The 14,313-nt window shown below is 44.0% G+C and overlaps 1 protein-coding gene across 2 annotated transcripts in view; it reads right to left on the reverse strand.

Moving 5' to 3' along the window:
- LOC146563394 (NACHT, LRR and PYD domains-containing protein 3-like) overlaps positions 1–14,313 on the reverse strand; it is a 73,891-nt gene that overhangs the window by 2,554 nt on the left and 57,024 nt on the right. The window lies entirely within an intron of this gene.

Consider the following 14,313-nt stretch of genomic DNA (forward strand, 5'->3'; position numbering starts at 1 on the left):
GTCTCTTTTAGCACGCACACATGGATATTACATGGCTCTCATATACATACTATTAGACACTGATAAAGGAACAGTCTAACATTTTCACGAATACACTTCAATCCATACGTGGATCAAACTGATGATGATTTGGACTGATCCTGGATCTTTCAGTACAACACTGTATTGAATGAAATATGACAGATTCAAACTGTCACCTTCATTATCTTTTATCTCTCTGTTTTTCTCCTCTTGGTGTCAGTGTGGTTACTGTACATGACCTCTGAAAGTCTGAAAATTCATTTGTCATTAAGATCACTTCCAGTCTGAGTTATTGTCACATTGCCAAGACAAACTGGGAAGTAGAAAATCATTCATTTTACAATATTTATTCTATTCCATCAAATTAGAACAATAGATATTAAACTGTGACTGCTCTTGGTTAGCATACAACCAAGAATTCCAGAACACACACAGGATGTGTGTGTTCTGGAATTCAATGCTTCCGCGATGATGGCACCTGTGTTTGGCTCTGCCGCTGCCGGTTGCAGTTTTTCTCGCTCTACTCTAGTGCTATTTTTTTCGACCTTACTGCTCTCCTTTTTTGTCTCTGATGTATTGGCCGCTTTAGTCTACGATCGTCTGATGCTGCTGGCAATTCGCTCCACTATGGTGGGCCTGGATACCTCCTCTTCCTACAACGGTATGTTCCACCCTCCATTGCCAGAGTCTGGATTTTCAACAGACGTTGCCAACAGGTACCCTTCTGGGCTCACGTAAATTGCGGAGCAGAAGAGGTAAAAGAGCAGGTTCAGCTGGTAAGCGACGCCTAGCATCTCTGGTCACCTGTGCTCAGACAGCTCGTATGGAGGGGAATTTTTCTTCCATGTCCCTACTTGATCATGTAGGGCCTGGACCTATGGGACCGTGTTACCTTACAAATGTTTATCGAGACTCTCCAGTTGTCTGGCCCTCTGTCCCTGCAATGAATGGAATTTACGTCCCTCAGTTCTGTTAGTGACATGACTTCTACCTCACTGAGCATGGCGCTTCTCAATGGCTGATCAATAACCAATAAAACATTCTTGTTGAATTAATTTATTCTTTCCAAAAAAATTACATTTTTTTATTTTGAACTGAAACTTGGCAGTGTGACGGTGTCTGACTTTTGACCCTCATTCTATTATATTTAACTTTATATTTCTCTACTACTGCTAATTTTCTGATGTTTTTAATTTGGTGTTGCCTGTCTCTAATGATGTTGATTTATTAAGAAATCTTTTTAATAATTAGTCTTTCTATTTTAGATAGTATTTGTCCTTTTAAATCCAGATTAGCTCCTGTCTTAAAATCATCCCCCTGCATAAACAACAGCATTCGCTGCTTAAAATGTGCGTGTCAACCTTTTAGCTTCTTTTAATGCTTCAATTCAAAATGCAAGGGCTGCCTATTTCTCTGACTTAGTCTCAAAGAGTAGAGGTAACCCCAAGGTACTTTTTGATACCATTAGTGATATTGTTGCTCCAGCTCCACCTGCTGTCCCAATTTCATCAAATGATGACTGAAAATTTTCTTTCTTTCTTTGTTGAAAAAGTTAGCAAGGTGAGGAACAATATCTCTCCTTCTGTGTACCTCTTGTCTTCTCCAAATTCTTCTAGGCCTGTGTTAGAATGATATTACTTGACATGCTTTAATACGAAGCACTCCGGGTCATCTTAAAAAGGTAAGCACCACCTTTAATCAAAAGTGTGCACATTGGAGCTTATATAAATTGTCTGTTCGCTAAGTTGTTGTCAATTTGCTGCAGTAGACAAAGGCTAGAGACCCGTGGGACGGGAACTAGGGTGGCAATCTGGGAAGTTGAGGACCCCAGAATAGCTATATCGAGGTGTGGGATCCTCGTCACAGTTGAAAGCCTGCACGAGGGCGGGCCCAAGTTTTTCGGCTGCCTAGATTCCGTGCAGAGGGGAGCGAACTCGTTGTAGTGCCTCTAAATTCAAATTTTATTTGTCATGTACACAGTCATACACAGTACGATATGTAGTGAAATGCTTGGACAACTGCTCGTGACCTAAAGAAAACAAAAAAGGAAAAGGCTATGAATAAGATAGGAAATAAATATGAAAAATTAAAAAGGGTAAATTTAACTAGGAAGGAATAAAATATAAATTAAGGTTAAAAATGAAATAACTGTACAACACAAATTAGAATGAAGGGTAAATTTAACTGGGAAAGAATAAGATAAAATATATAAATTAAAGTTGAAAATAAAATAACTGTACAACACAAATTAGAATGAAGGGTAAATTTAACTGGGAAAGAATAAGATAAAATATATAAATTAAAGTTGAAAATAAAATAACTGTACAACAAAATACACAATACACAATATAGAACTATATAAGAATGTATGAAGAAATATAAATAAATATATACACAATAACAGCAGCTGTACAAGTATTAACTGGAAGTGAAGAATGTAGTGACCAGTGTTGTGCAATCCACATTATGTCTTGTGCAGTGCAAATATGCTTAAAGTGATTTAAGTGATGAAGTGAAAACAATGTCCAGAATGTCCAGTGTGTGTGTAAGAACAATATGTGTGGGTCAGTACTGTGTGGTGGTGTGATTGAGAGACCGTATCGCCTGCGGGAAGAAGCTCCTCCTCAGTCTCTCTGTGTTGGTCTTCAGGGAGCGGAATCGCTTTCCTGACCTCAACAGAGAGAACAGTCTGTTGTTGGGATGGCTGAGGTCCTTCACGATCTTCCTGGCCTTGGTCCAGCACCGCCTGCTGTAGATTGAGTGCAGGTCAGGGAGCTCGGAGCGGATGGTGCGCTCAGCTGACCGCACAACCCTCTGTAGAGCTCGTCTGTCCTGCATGGTGCTGTTCCCGAACCAGGTTAAGATGTTTCCCGTCAGGATGCTCTCTATGGTGCACGAGTAAAAGTTCCTGAGCACCTTGGAGGGCAGTTGGAAGTCTCTCAAGCGTCTGAGGTGGTAGAGACGCTGCCGGGCCTTTTTCACCACGGTGTTGATGTGACAGGACCATGACAGGTCCTGCGTGATGTGAACTCCGAGGTATTTGAAGCTGTCCACTCTCTCCACTGGGCACTCGTTGATGACGGGGGTCTGGTAGTTCCTCTCCTGCTTAGTGCTGAAGTCCACTATCAGCTCCTTTGTCTTACTGACGTTTAGAAGGAGGTTGTTCCTCTGGCACCAGTTCTCCAGATTCCTAATCTCCTTCAGGTAGGCCGTCTCGTTGTTATCAGAGATCAGGCCCACCACGACGGTGTCGTCAGCAAACTTGATGATGGTGGTGGAGCTGGTAGTGGCCACACAGTCATATGTGTACAAAGAGTACAGCAGGGGGCTCAGAACACACCCCTGGGGGGCTCCAGTGCTGAGAGTGGTGGAGGCTGAGACATGTCCGCCCATCCTTACTGCCTGTGGTCTGCCAGTTAGGAAGTTGGAGATCCACTGACACATAGATGAGCTGAGTCCCAGATGCTCCAGCTTGGTGGTGAGTGTGGAGGGAATTATGGTATTAAATGCAGAGCTGTAGTCTATGAAGAGCATTTTAACATAATTCCCCCTTCTAGTGTCCAAGTGAGTGAGTGATGTGTGGAGGAGATGAGAGATGGCATCGTCTGTGGAACGATTTGGACGGTAAGCGAACTGTAGTGGGTCCAGTGTGTCTGGTAGTGAAGAAATGATGAAGTCTCTGACCAGGCGTTCAAAGCACTTCATCACTACTGAGGTGAGGGCTACAGGGCGATAGTCATTGAGAGAAGCAGGGTGGGGTTTCTTCGGGACAGGAACAATGATGGACTCTTTGAAGCATGTGGGGATCACCGACTGAGATAAAGAAATGTTGAATATCTCAGTGAACACAGGAGCTAGCTGGTATGCGCAGTCTCTGAGGATACGACCTGGGATGCCGTCTGGTCCTGCTGCTTTCCTGGTGTTCACTCTCTTGAAGGCTCTCCTTACTTCATGCTCGGAGATGACGAGCACGTTTCCGGTGCTGGCAGTATCTTCCTGTCTGCAGCCGTTAGCGCCGCTAGCACTAGCATTGTTGGAGTCCTTAGCTGCAGCCTCGAAGCGAGCATAGAAAGTGTTCAGCTCGTCTGCCAGAGTCACGGCCGCGTTCCTTAGTCCCCTCCACAGGCTCCTAGAGTCACTCTGTTGGAGTTGTGACTCTAGTTTCCTCCCGTAGCGCTGCTTCGCCTCTTTCACCGCCCTCCGCAAGTTATATGACGCGGCTTTGTACGGGTCCATGTCCCCCGTCGTGAGTCCCGTGTTGTAGGCAGCGGTGCGGGATCTCAGAGCGTCGCGGATGGTTTTATCCACCCACGGCTTCTGGTTGGGAAACGTTGTGATAGTCTTTGTCTCCACGGTATCATCCGCTAGTTTCCCGATGAATCCCACAACCGCTTCCGTAAACACGTTGACATCATCATCGGAGCTGTTTCTGAACATGCCCCAGTCTGCGTCATCGAGTGCGTCCTGTAACGCGGCCACCGATTGATCCGTCCAGCGCGCGACCTTCCTCTGAACCGGAACTTCCTGTTTCAGCCTTTGTTTGTATTTTGGCATGAGGAAGATGGAGGCGTGATCAGATTTGCCAAACGGAGGGCGGGATTGTGCCTTGTAGCCGTCCTTGACCGTAGTGTAGCAGTGGTCCAGTGTCCTTTCACCTCTGGTGGGGCAGGTGATGTGTTGATAAAAGTTCGGCGCCTACGTACCGGTTTGGTACAGATGCTGCCTCCAATTACTGAGACAATTGGATAGTGACTTCAGGCACCCTACTTGCTCTGGGAGACTTCAGGGCCATAGCTGGAAGATGCATTACTATAACAGCATTAGAAGCGGTGCAGATTATAGCAAGAGTTGTGGATCTTCCTGACACCACACCTTACTGCCGTGTGCAGGAGAGTGGGGAATGCTGTCAGACAGAAGTACCCGAACCCAAATGCTTCGGTGATTACTAAGTTTGAGTGGAAACCAGATGGGTGGCATCGTCCGCATAACTGCAGCCGTAGCACCAATCCGTCTGTCCATCTCCGGCTCCCTTCTCCCATCACTCGCGAACAAGACCCCGAGATACTTGAACTCCTCCACTTGTGGCAGGAACTCGTCCCTGACCCGGAGTGGGCAAAAGTTATGAACAGAATCGTGACAAAGGGCAGCCCTGGCGGAGCCCATCACCCACCGGGAACGAGTACGACTTATTGCCGGCTATGCGAACCAAGCTATTGCAACGGTTGTATAGGGATCGAATGGCCCGTAGCAATGGGCCAGACACCCCGTACTCCCGCAGCACCTCCCACAGGACACCCCGAGGGACATGGTCGAATGCCTTCTCCAAGTCCACAAAACACATGTAGACTGGTAGAGCTGGTGCAGTGTTCCACAACCAGGACGAAAACCACATTGTTCCTGCAAAAGCAGCAGGAAGCTTTTCACCATCAGGTTGCAGTTTCTCAGCATAAAAAAAGAAGGCACCGAGTTGCCAGTTCTCCATCCCTCCTTTGCAAAATTCTGCAGCAAACCTCGGCACCGGGTTGCCAGGATCTCAGCCACTCATCCCTCCTTGACTAAACTGCAGCAAACGGGGCACTGGGTTGCTAGGTTCTCAGTCACTCATCCCTCTTTTGCAAATTATGCAGCAAACCTCAGCACCGACCTGCCAGGCTTTCAGCCACTCATTCCTCCTTTGCTAAACTCTGCAGCAAACCTCGGCACTGGGTTGCCAGGTTTCCTTTATCCCTCATTCGCAAAAGCAGCAGTTGTCAATCCCCCAGTTCTCAATGCAAAATGCAGCATGCTTTGGCACAGAGTTGCCAGCTTCCCTACATATGCTAAAGATTTTTTTTAAAAAGACACTGGGTTGCCAGGTTTTCCTTCATCTCCCATTTGCAACGCAGCATTAAGCTTCTCTACTACCAAACTGCCAGTTTCTCCGCATCTATCATCGCAAAGCAGCGGCAAACCCTTCTAGGACTTTGGTGTCAGATTCTTGCTATATCTATAATTTCCAAACTTCAGCGACAAGCTTCTTACACCTGAGTTGCCAGGCCCTGCCCATCTATCATGGCAAAAGCAGCAGCGAAATCTTCTAGCAGGTTCCTTCTATATCCATCATTCGTAATCGCAGCAGTGATCTTCTTCCACCACTTTGCCAGTTTCTCTGCATCCGTTATTGCAAAGCAGTAGTAAACCCCTCTGGCACCGAGATGCCAGGTTCTCTCTTTATTCCTCATTCGCAAATGCAGCAGGATGCTTTTGACACCGTGATGCCAGGTTCTCTTCCTCTGTCCCTCCTTTACGAATGCAATATCAAGCTTGACACCGAGATGCCAGGTTCTCTCTTTATCCCTCATTCGCAAACGCAGCAGCATGCTTTCTAATATAGAGTTGCCAGTTTCTCTGCTCGGCACCGCGATGCCAGATTCACTGCCATCTTTCCTGCCTTCGCAAAGCACCGGCGAACCTTCGTGGCACCGGGATGCCAGGTTCTGTTCTCTATCGCTCCTTTTAAGACATCCAAACTGCGCCGTGCACATAATCCTTCGTGGCGTCCCTTCACTTCTCATGTGCTTTCACCAGCATCATCAGGCATCCACCCTCGACACAATCGACCCTCTAATCAGTCTTTCAATTCATCAAATCTTCCCAAGCTGCTGCTGTCACTTCTGTTCATTCAGAAATCAGCTCAGTCGTTATCCCTACCTTATCGGAAGTAATTAACCAGCTGAGCACCCCCTCAAGTCAGATCATTTTTAAAACTAACAGTGTGAGATCTCCCAGACAGGTAGGATCTCAGCCATGATAAAACATTTCCCGTAACTCCAATAAATTGTTCTAGACTATCCAATAAAATACAGTAATCCACAGTGACAAATGCAACACTGAGATCCAGCAATAATAAAACTGAAGAGCGATCATTGTCTGCATTTACCAGTAGATCTTTTACCACTTTGACTAAAGTGATTTGGTCTAAAAGCAGACTGAAATGGTTCAAACAGATTGTCTGTTGACAAATGCTCAGTGAGCTGCTAAAAAACCACTTTTCCAAAGACCTTAGATAAGAAAGACAAATATGAGATGGGTCTATAGTTTGCAACTATGTCAACATCCAGTCCGACTCAAGATTGGTACTACCACAGCTGATTTAAAACATTCAGGGAAGACTCCGGTTGTTAACGAAGTATTTAAAAGAAACAGAATGTAGGGTCCTAATACAGACAGTTCGTCAGAGAAATCCGTGTACTGTGAATACACGTGGAAGATGGCGCCAGCAGTATGCATGGCGACACGTCCGTCAACTCTGCTAGCTTTGCTTTGGCTTATCCTTTTCTACTTTATCCCAAAATGCGCTCGCTCTGCATGTGTACAATCACCAGTTACTCTTAGAAATCAAAGCATCGTATGACCTGGCACTTAAACAAACGGAGACAGGAGATGAGGAGGATATGGGCCTCCTCCACCACTTTTTGAGCCCTGTATTCCGGTTTATCTGTGCCAACACTCCTACACCACTTCCTGGATGAAGCGCCCGAGGAAACGAGGAAAGCGGGCTGGTACACTCATCAAAGTCTGAGCTCTTCTCCATGCTTCTCGTGGAACTACTGGACCAGCAGAGTGCATCTTTAGATGGATCCTGCCTGTTGTCGCAAACTCCAAATGGCTTTACTAAATGTAAGATCATTAGCAAACAAGACGTTTGTATTAAACGACTTGCTAAAGTCACAACAGTTGGAATTTCTGTTTCTGACAGAAACATGGCTTCAACCCGGTGAGTCTGTAGCTTTTTCGGAACTGGTTCCTCTTAATTTCTCATTCTTCAGTCTCCCTTAGCCCTCTGGTAGGGGGGGAGGCTCGATTTCATTGCCATCAAACATTACAGCACGACTCATTTTCTAGTTTTGAACTCCAGCTGTTTGAGTTACACCTGAATTCTGCTGCGCCTTTGCTGTGTGCCCTCATATACCGCCCTCCCAAGTTTAACAAGGATTTTATCAAAGAGTTTTCAGGTTTTATGGCTGGAATCGTTCTTAAATTTGACAGTTTTTTAATCCTTGGTGATTTTAACATCCATGTCTGCTGTGACTCTAAACTTTTGGTCAAGGACTTTTTAAATATTATTGACTCTTTTAACTTGACCCAGTGGGTTACCGGTCCCACGCATGAAAAAGGTCACACACTGGACTTGGTGCTCTCCCACGGGCTAGATGTGTGCATCACAGAAATATCCGAAATATCTCCGATCATCTTCCTGTGTTGTTCACTCTAACGCTGTGCTGCTCGGTAGATAAGCCGTACGTCCCAGCACGCAAAAAGTGAGCGCTTAATGCTCTAACAGCGCCCGCTTTTTCTGCTGCCTTTATGGACTCTGGAATAATGAACTCTAACTGTAAAAGTGTTGAGGACCTTTCGGACATTCTTCATTCTACCTGCACTGATATCTTGGACTCTATTGCTCCGCTCAGGACTGTGCGCGCTAAGCATTTATCAGAGCCGTGGTTAAATGAACATACGCGCTCCCTCAGAAGTGACTACAGACGCGCTGAAAGGAGATGGAAAAAGGACAGATTGCATGTTTCCCTACAGATTTTAAGGACTCGTCTTTCTGCTCACCAAAAAGCTGTAAAAACTGCAAAGACAAAGTTTGTCTCAAACTTAGTGTCAGTAAACAGTCACAGGCCTCAGGTACTTTTTAATGTCCTTAATCGCTTTCTTAGTTCACGTGATAATTCTGGAGTCACTTCTTCACCAAGTATGTGCGATGATTTTTTAGCATTTTTTAATGACAAGATCCTATCGATTAGGGCCCTTGTCTCGTTGTCTGCTGCTTCAGATCCAAGTCTTTCTCCTGTGTGCTCAGCTGTCTTAGAGCAGTTTGATCCCGTCTCCCTTAATGACTTGATCACGGTAGTTAGTAACCTAAGATCATCACACTGCCCCTCTGATTGTCTCCTTCCAAGCTTGCTTAAAAGCACTTTTAATACTGTTGGGCCTTTTATCCTGAGATTAATTAATATGTCCCTGCGTCCCATCATGCTTTAAACAAGCTATAGTTGAGCTTCTTCTTAAAAAACCTGGACCCAACTGTTCTGTCCAACTACAGGCCTATCTCAAAGCTTCCTTTTCTATCTAAAGCAGGCATGTCCAAAGTCCGGGCCGTGATTGGCCTGCGGGCAGATTTCATGTGGCCCACAGCTTCAGTCTAATTATGTATAATTTATGGCTCACTTTCCAAGTCTGAATAAATAAATCCTGGCTTTAGAGGTGTAATTCCTTTTTTCACCACATGGTGGCTGCACATTTTTTCTGCTACTTGCACCTGTGCTGCGAGCCCGCCCTTCTCTGCTCATTTCTGCCATGGCGACTGTTAGATTTATATTGTTTATTGTCATTTATGCTTAGAAATATTTAACCATATATGCTTAGCGGTGTATAATCGATTGTGTAGTGATAGGATGTGTGATCTTTGGCAGTCTGCATAGGCTTGGTGTGCATTCCAGAGTGTTCTGGCATTCACACCCATATTCTGGGAGCATGGGAGAGGGCGTACCTTCTCTTATTGTTTTATGGTAGGATAAACGTGTCTATATCTGTTTTAGGCTAAGTGCCTTTTGTTTAGATGAACTGTTGGACTTCCAAACCAGCAGGGTTAGGGAAGTTGTTTATGGGGTCACACTCTGACCCCCCCCCCCCCCCCCCCCCCCCCCACACACACACACACACACACACACACACACAAACACACACTTACACAACACACAGGCAAGGTACTCTTTGTGTGTATGTATACGTCGTATGTTAATGAACCTATGTATATTCATGTAACCTCAATAAAAGAGCAGTGTTACGGGGGAGCAGATGAGAGCAACTGGGGTCAAGCGAAGGAACAGCGTTTGTCCAGTTCTCTCCCGTGCACGAGAAACATAAAGATCTTTGCCTACTCGTGTCTTGCTTTGCTGTGTAATTAAATTGTCCTTAACGTTCCAACCAATATGGTTTATGCTACAAACCTATCAGCGACTGTACAAAAAAAGAGAAAGGTTGATGGTGCGGTGGGAATTGCAGTATTTTTTAACTGAAATTCGAGGCAATTGTGTTTGCCTGATTTGTAAAGAGACTGTTGCCTTGTTTAAGGATTTTAACATTAGGAGACACTACGAGACTAAACATGTTAGCTTGTTATATGTTGCAGCATATAACAAGCTAACAGGGAGTGAGCGCGCTGAAAAAGTAAAGCAACTCCAAGCTGCTCTGGCTTTGCAACAGCGATTTTTCACGCGGGCCTGTGAGACACATGAAAATATCACGAAAGCCAGCTACGAAGTGGCTATGTTAATAGCTAAACATGGCAAACCTTTCACTGAATGTATGTTTGTCAAAGACTGTGTCATGAAAATGGCGGAGAACATTTGCCCCGAGAAGAAGCAAGAATTTCTGAATGCTTGCTTGGCACGCATCACTGTGGCACGAAGAGGTGAGGATATACCGCGCAACTGCTGATTTATTTACGAGGAGTCGACGACAAGATGAACGTGACAGACGAGCTGCTGGATCTCAAAAGCCTTAAGGGTCAAAGCAGAGAATTGGCTTCTGTTTGTGAAGCTGTTGATGATATGAAACTACCATGGAGTAAAGTTTCTGGGATCATTACTGATGGTGCACCTGCCATGGCTGGTGAGCGAAGCGGATTGTCCACACTGATCTGCAATAAAGTCAGCAAAGAAGCAGGTAACGCTGTTAAACTTCACTGTATCATTCATCAGCAGGCTCTCTGTGCCAAACATCTCAAATTTGATGATGTTATGAAACCCGTAGCAAAGACAGTCAACTGTATTCGCTCTAAAGCTCTGTACCACCGACAGTTTAAGCAGTTTCTTCACGACATCCAGGCTGAATATGGTAGCTTAATTTATTACAATGATGTGAGGTGGCTAAGTCGGGGGTCTGCACTACAGCAATTTTTCTCTCTCAGAGAGGAAATCAGACAGTTTTTAGATGAGAAGGGACAACCAATGGAAGAACTGTCTGATCCTGTATGGCTGGCAAATTTGGCTTTTTTGGTTGACATTACGAAGCATCTGAATGCGCTGAATGTTAATCTTCAAGGAAAAGACGCAGTGGTGAGCCAACTATACGCTCACATCAAGGCCTTTGGAACCAAACTGCAACTTTTCCAAAGACACTTGTCCCTAACAGAGCCCTGTACTGCACACTTCCCAGCTTTGAAAGAGGTTATTGACAGTTTCCCAGTGGACATTAATGTCCAAATGAAGAGGTACGCAACAGCTATTGCGTCTCTTTCTGGAGAATTTAATAAACGCTTTCAGGACTTTGCAGCTATTGAAAAAGACATGCTGCTTTTCTCATCTCCCTTCTCCGTGGACCCTGATGATGCTCCTCCGCAGCTTCAGCTGGAGCTCATTGAGCTGCAGTGTGACGATGAGTGGAAAACACCGGCAGTGTTCTTTTGTTGACTTTTATCGGCAGCTAGACAAAGACAGGTTTCCTGAAGTGCGATCTCTTGCTAAGAAAATGCTGAGCTTATTTGGTTCCACATATTTGTGTGAGCAAACATTCTCTGTCATGAACTTAAACAAGAACCGATTGAGATCAAGGATGAGTGACTCCCACTTGCGTGATATTTTACGCATCTCAACCACTGCCCTCAAATCAGACCTAATTGCTTTACTAAAATCTAGATCTCAGTATCACCCCTCTCATTAGTCCAGGGATGTCCAAATTCTGTACTGGAGAGCTGCTATGCATGTTTTAGTTATTTCTGGTTTAGCACAGTTGAATCAAATGAAGAGCAGGCCTCCAGGAGTGACATCCCTGCATTAGTCATGTGTTCCTGAACAGTAAAAAGCATAAAGCATGCTAATGCAATCCACAAAAGGAAACGTATTTTCTAAAACTCTTAAGATTTGGTTTTAACTGTTGATGTTATGCTCTTAATTCATAGTTGAGTGTGTTGTGTACATATTGTGTAAATTTACAAATGTGTTTATTTCTTGCGGCAAGTGAACTTCCAGTTGTGCAGTAGATGTGAAAAACTTTGGCTTCCTGAAAGGTCTTGTAAAAGTCAAGGGCAAAATTCACTTAAAAAAAAACTTTATTGATAACAGAACACTTTTCATTACTTATAACTCCTGTTTAAATGTTCATTAGGCAAAGATATTGCAAACTCATGGAAATTTAGGGTATTCTATACAGTTTGTTCACTGTTGTCTGACTCTCCAGATATAAATGAAAGGCGGAATTGTGTCTTTAGAGTTGTAAATGCTTGCCTGAGTGTCTTTTATTTAGGTACATTTCTATTTTAAAAATAAAGGTAATTGTGACTATTAAAATTGTTCTTCATTATTTTTTCATGTACTGTAACTTTGTTATGGAAAAAAAAAGTCAAAAGGAACCATTGGCCCCCAGGCATCTTCACTTTATAAAATTTGGCCCTCTTTGCAAAAAGTTTGGACACCCCTGATCTAAAGTCTTGGAGAAAGTGGTCTACCTACCTACAGTTGCAGGCCCACCTTGATTTTAATATGATCTCTGAAAAATTTCAATCTGGTTTTAAATCACTACATAGCACTGAGACGGCACTTTTAAGGGTTTTTAACGATATTCTTTTAACTCTGGACTCTGGCAGCCCTGCTGCCCTTTTATTGTTGGACTTGTCAGCAGATTTTGAGACAGTCGACCATGACATCCTGTTATCACAGCTAGAATTTCATGCTGTCCTAAAAGGATCTGCCCTACAGTGGTTTCGGTCCTATTTGTCAGAAAGGTCTTTTCATGTCAATATGGGCCCTCACAACTCCAAAATAGCCCCTCTTTAATACGGTGTACCTCAAGGCTCTATTTTGGGTCCTGCCCTGTTCGCACTCTATTTGTTGCCATTGGGCTCCATCTTCTCGCGGTACAGCATTTCATTTCACTGTTTTGCTGATGATTGGCAGATTTATCTACCTTTAAAAGCAGGGTCAGACCATCCGCAGCTCTCATTACGCTGACGATGTCAAACAGTGGTTGTCATTAAATTTTTTAAAGCTAAATGAAAATAAAACTGAGGTTGTCATTTTTGGCAACTTTAATCATATCAACAGCACTCTGGGCGCCCTTTCCTCTTAATGTAAAAAACCTCGGTGTCTACATTGATGGTTCTTTTAAATTGAATAGGTGAGTGCAGTAGTTCAGTCCTGCTTCTTTCAGTTAAGACAGCTGGCCAAGGTAAAGCCATACCTCCCGACTAACGTCTTTTTTCTTACTTGCAGGTTGGACTACTGCAATTCATTGTATTATGGTCTAGATCAGGCCACCATCCATCGTCTTCAGATGGTTCAAAATGCAGCTGCTCGCCTGTTAACTGGCAGGATCTACAGGATCCAATTTAAACTTTCACTTTTTATTTTTAAGTCACTTAATGCCCGAGCACCTCCTTACCGGTCTGAGCTCCTCTCTGCCTATGCTCCAGGAAAAACCATGAGGTCTAGCTCAAAACTAATGCTGTCAATCCCACGGACTTATCTCAAACCCGTGGTGATAGATCCTTCTCTGTGGCAGGTCCCAGACTTTGGAATAGTCTCCCCTTAAATATTAGATCTGCACAAACACTTGAGCAATTAAAATCATTACTAAAGACACATTTCTATGCCTGGCTTTTAACACACTATGACGGAAGCATTTTGGTCTTATTTGAATTAGTTTTAGTTATTGTTTGAATTCTTTTATTGTCCTATTATTGTTTTTTATTGTTATTATTGTATTACATTGTTGCTTTTTAATGCCATTTTTATATTGTTAAGCACTTTGTGCAGCATCGGCTGTTTGAAATGTGCTATATAAATAAATTTGACCTTGACCTTGACCACAGTTCCTTTATAGCCCAGGCTGGTAGAGGATCCAAAAAACAGGTTGTACATCGAGCTGCGTTTACAATTTTAGTTAATCCAGACAGGGAAATAACCTTAAAGTCAGAAAAAAGTTTATCAGCACAATGAAAAACAGACAATGAGTCTTTCCAAGACTGGAGAAATACTTCTAGTGTGGAAGTCAAAGGAGCTTGCAAAGAAAAGCGTCTGGACTTCTTTAAGTTACTTGAAGATGTTTCACCTCTCATCCGAGAAGCTTCTTCAGTTCTAAGGTCAAATGGTGGAGAGTCCCAGATATAAACCTAGTGGGAGTGACCCCCCACAGAGGGACAAAAGGACCCCCTGATGATCCTCTAATCGCCTGAGCCAAGGTGTGAAACTGGAGTTTCGGGTGAGTTCATTGTGAAACCTGGCCCCACCTTAACATGCGAATTCCTGA

The sequence above is a fragment of the Mchenga conophoros genome, linkage group LG11 (assembly GCF_057382185.1).
Source record: "Mchenga conophoros isolate Kocher_MC1m ecotype Shallow Benthic linkage group LG11, M_conophoros_male_GT1.1, whole genome shotgun sequence".
Classification (NCBI taxonomy): domain Eukaryota; kingdom Metazoa; phylum Chordata; class Actinopteri; order Cichliformes; family Cichlidae; genus Mchenga; species Mchenga conophoros.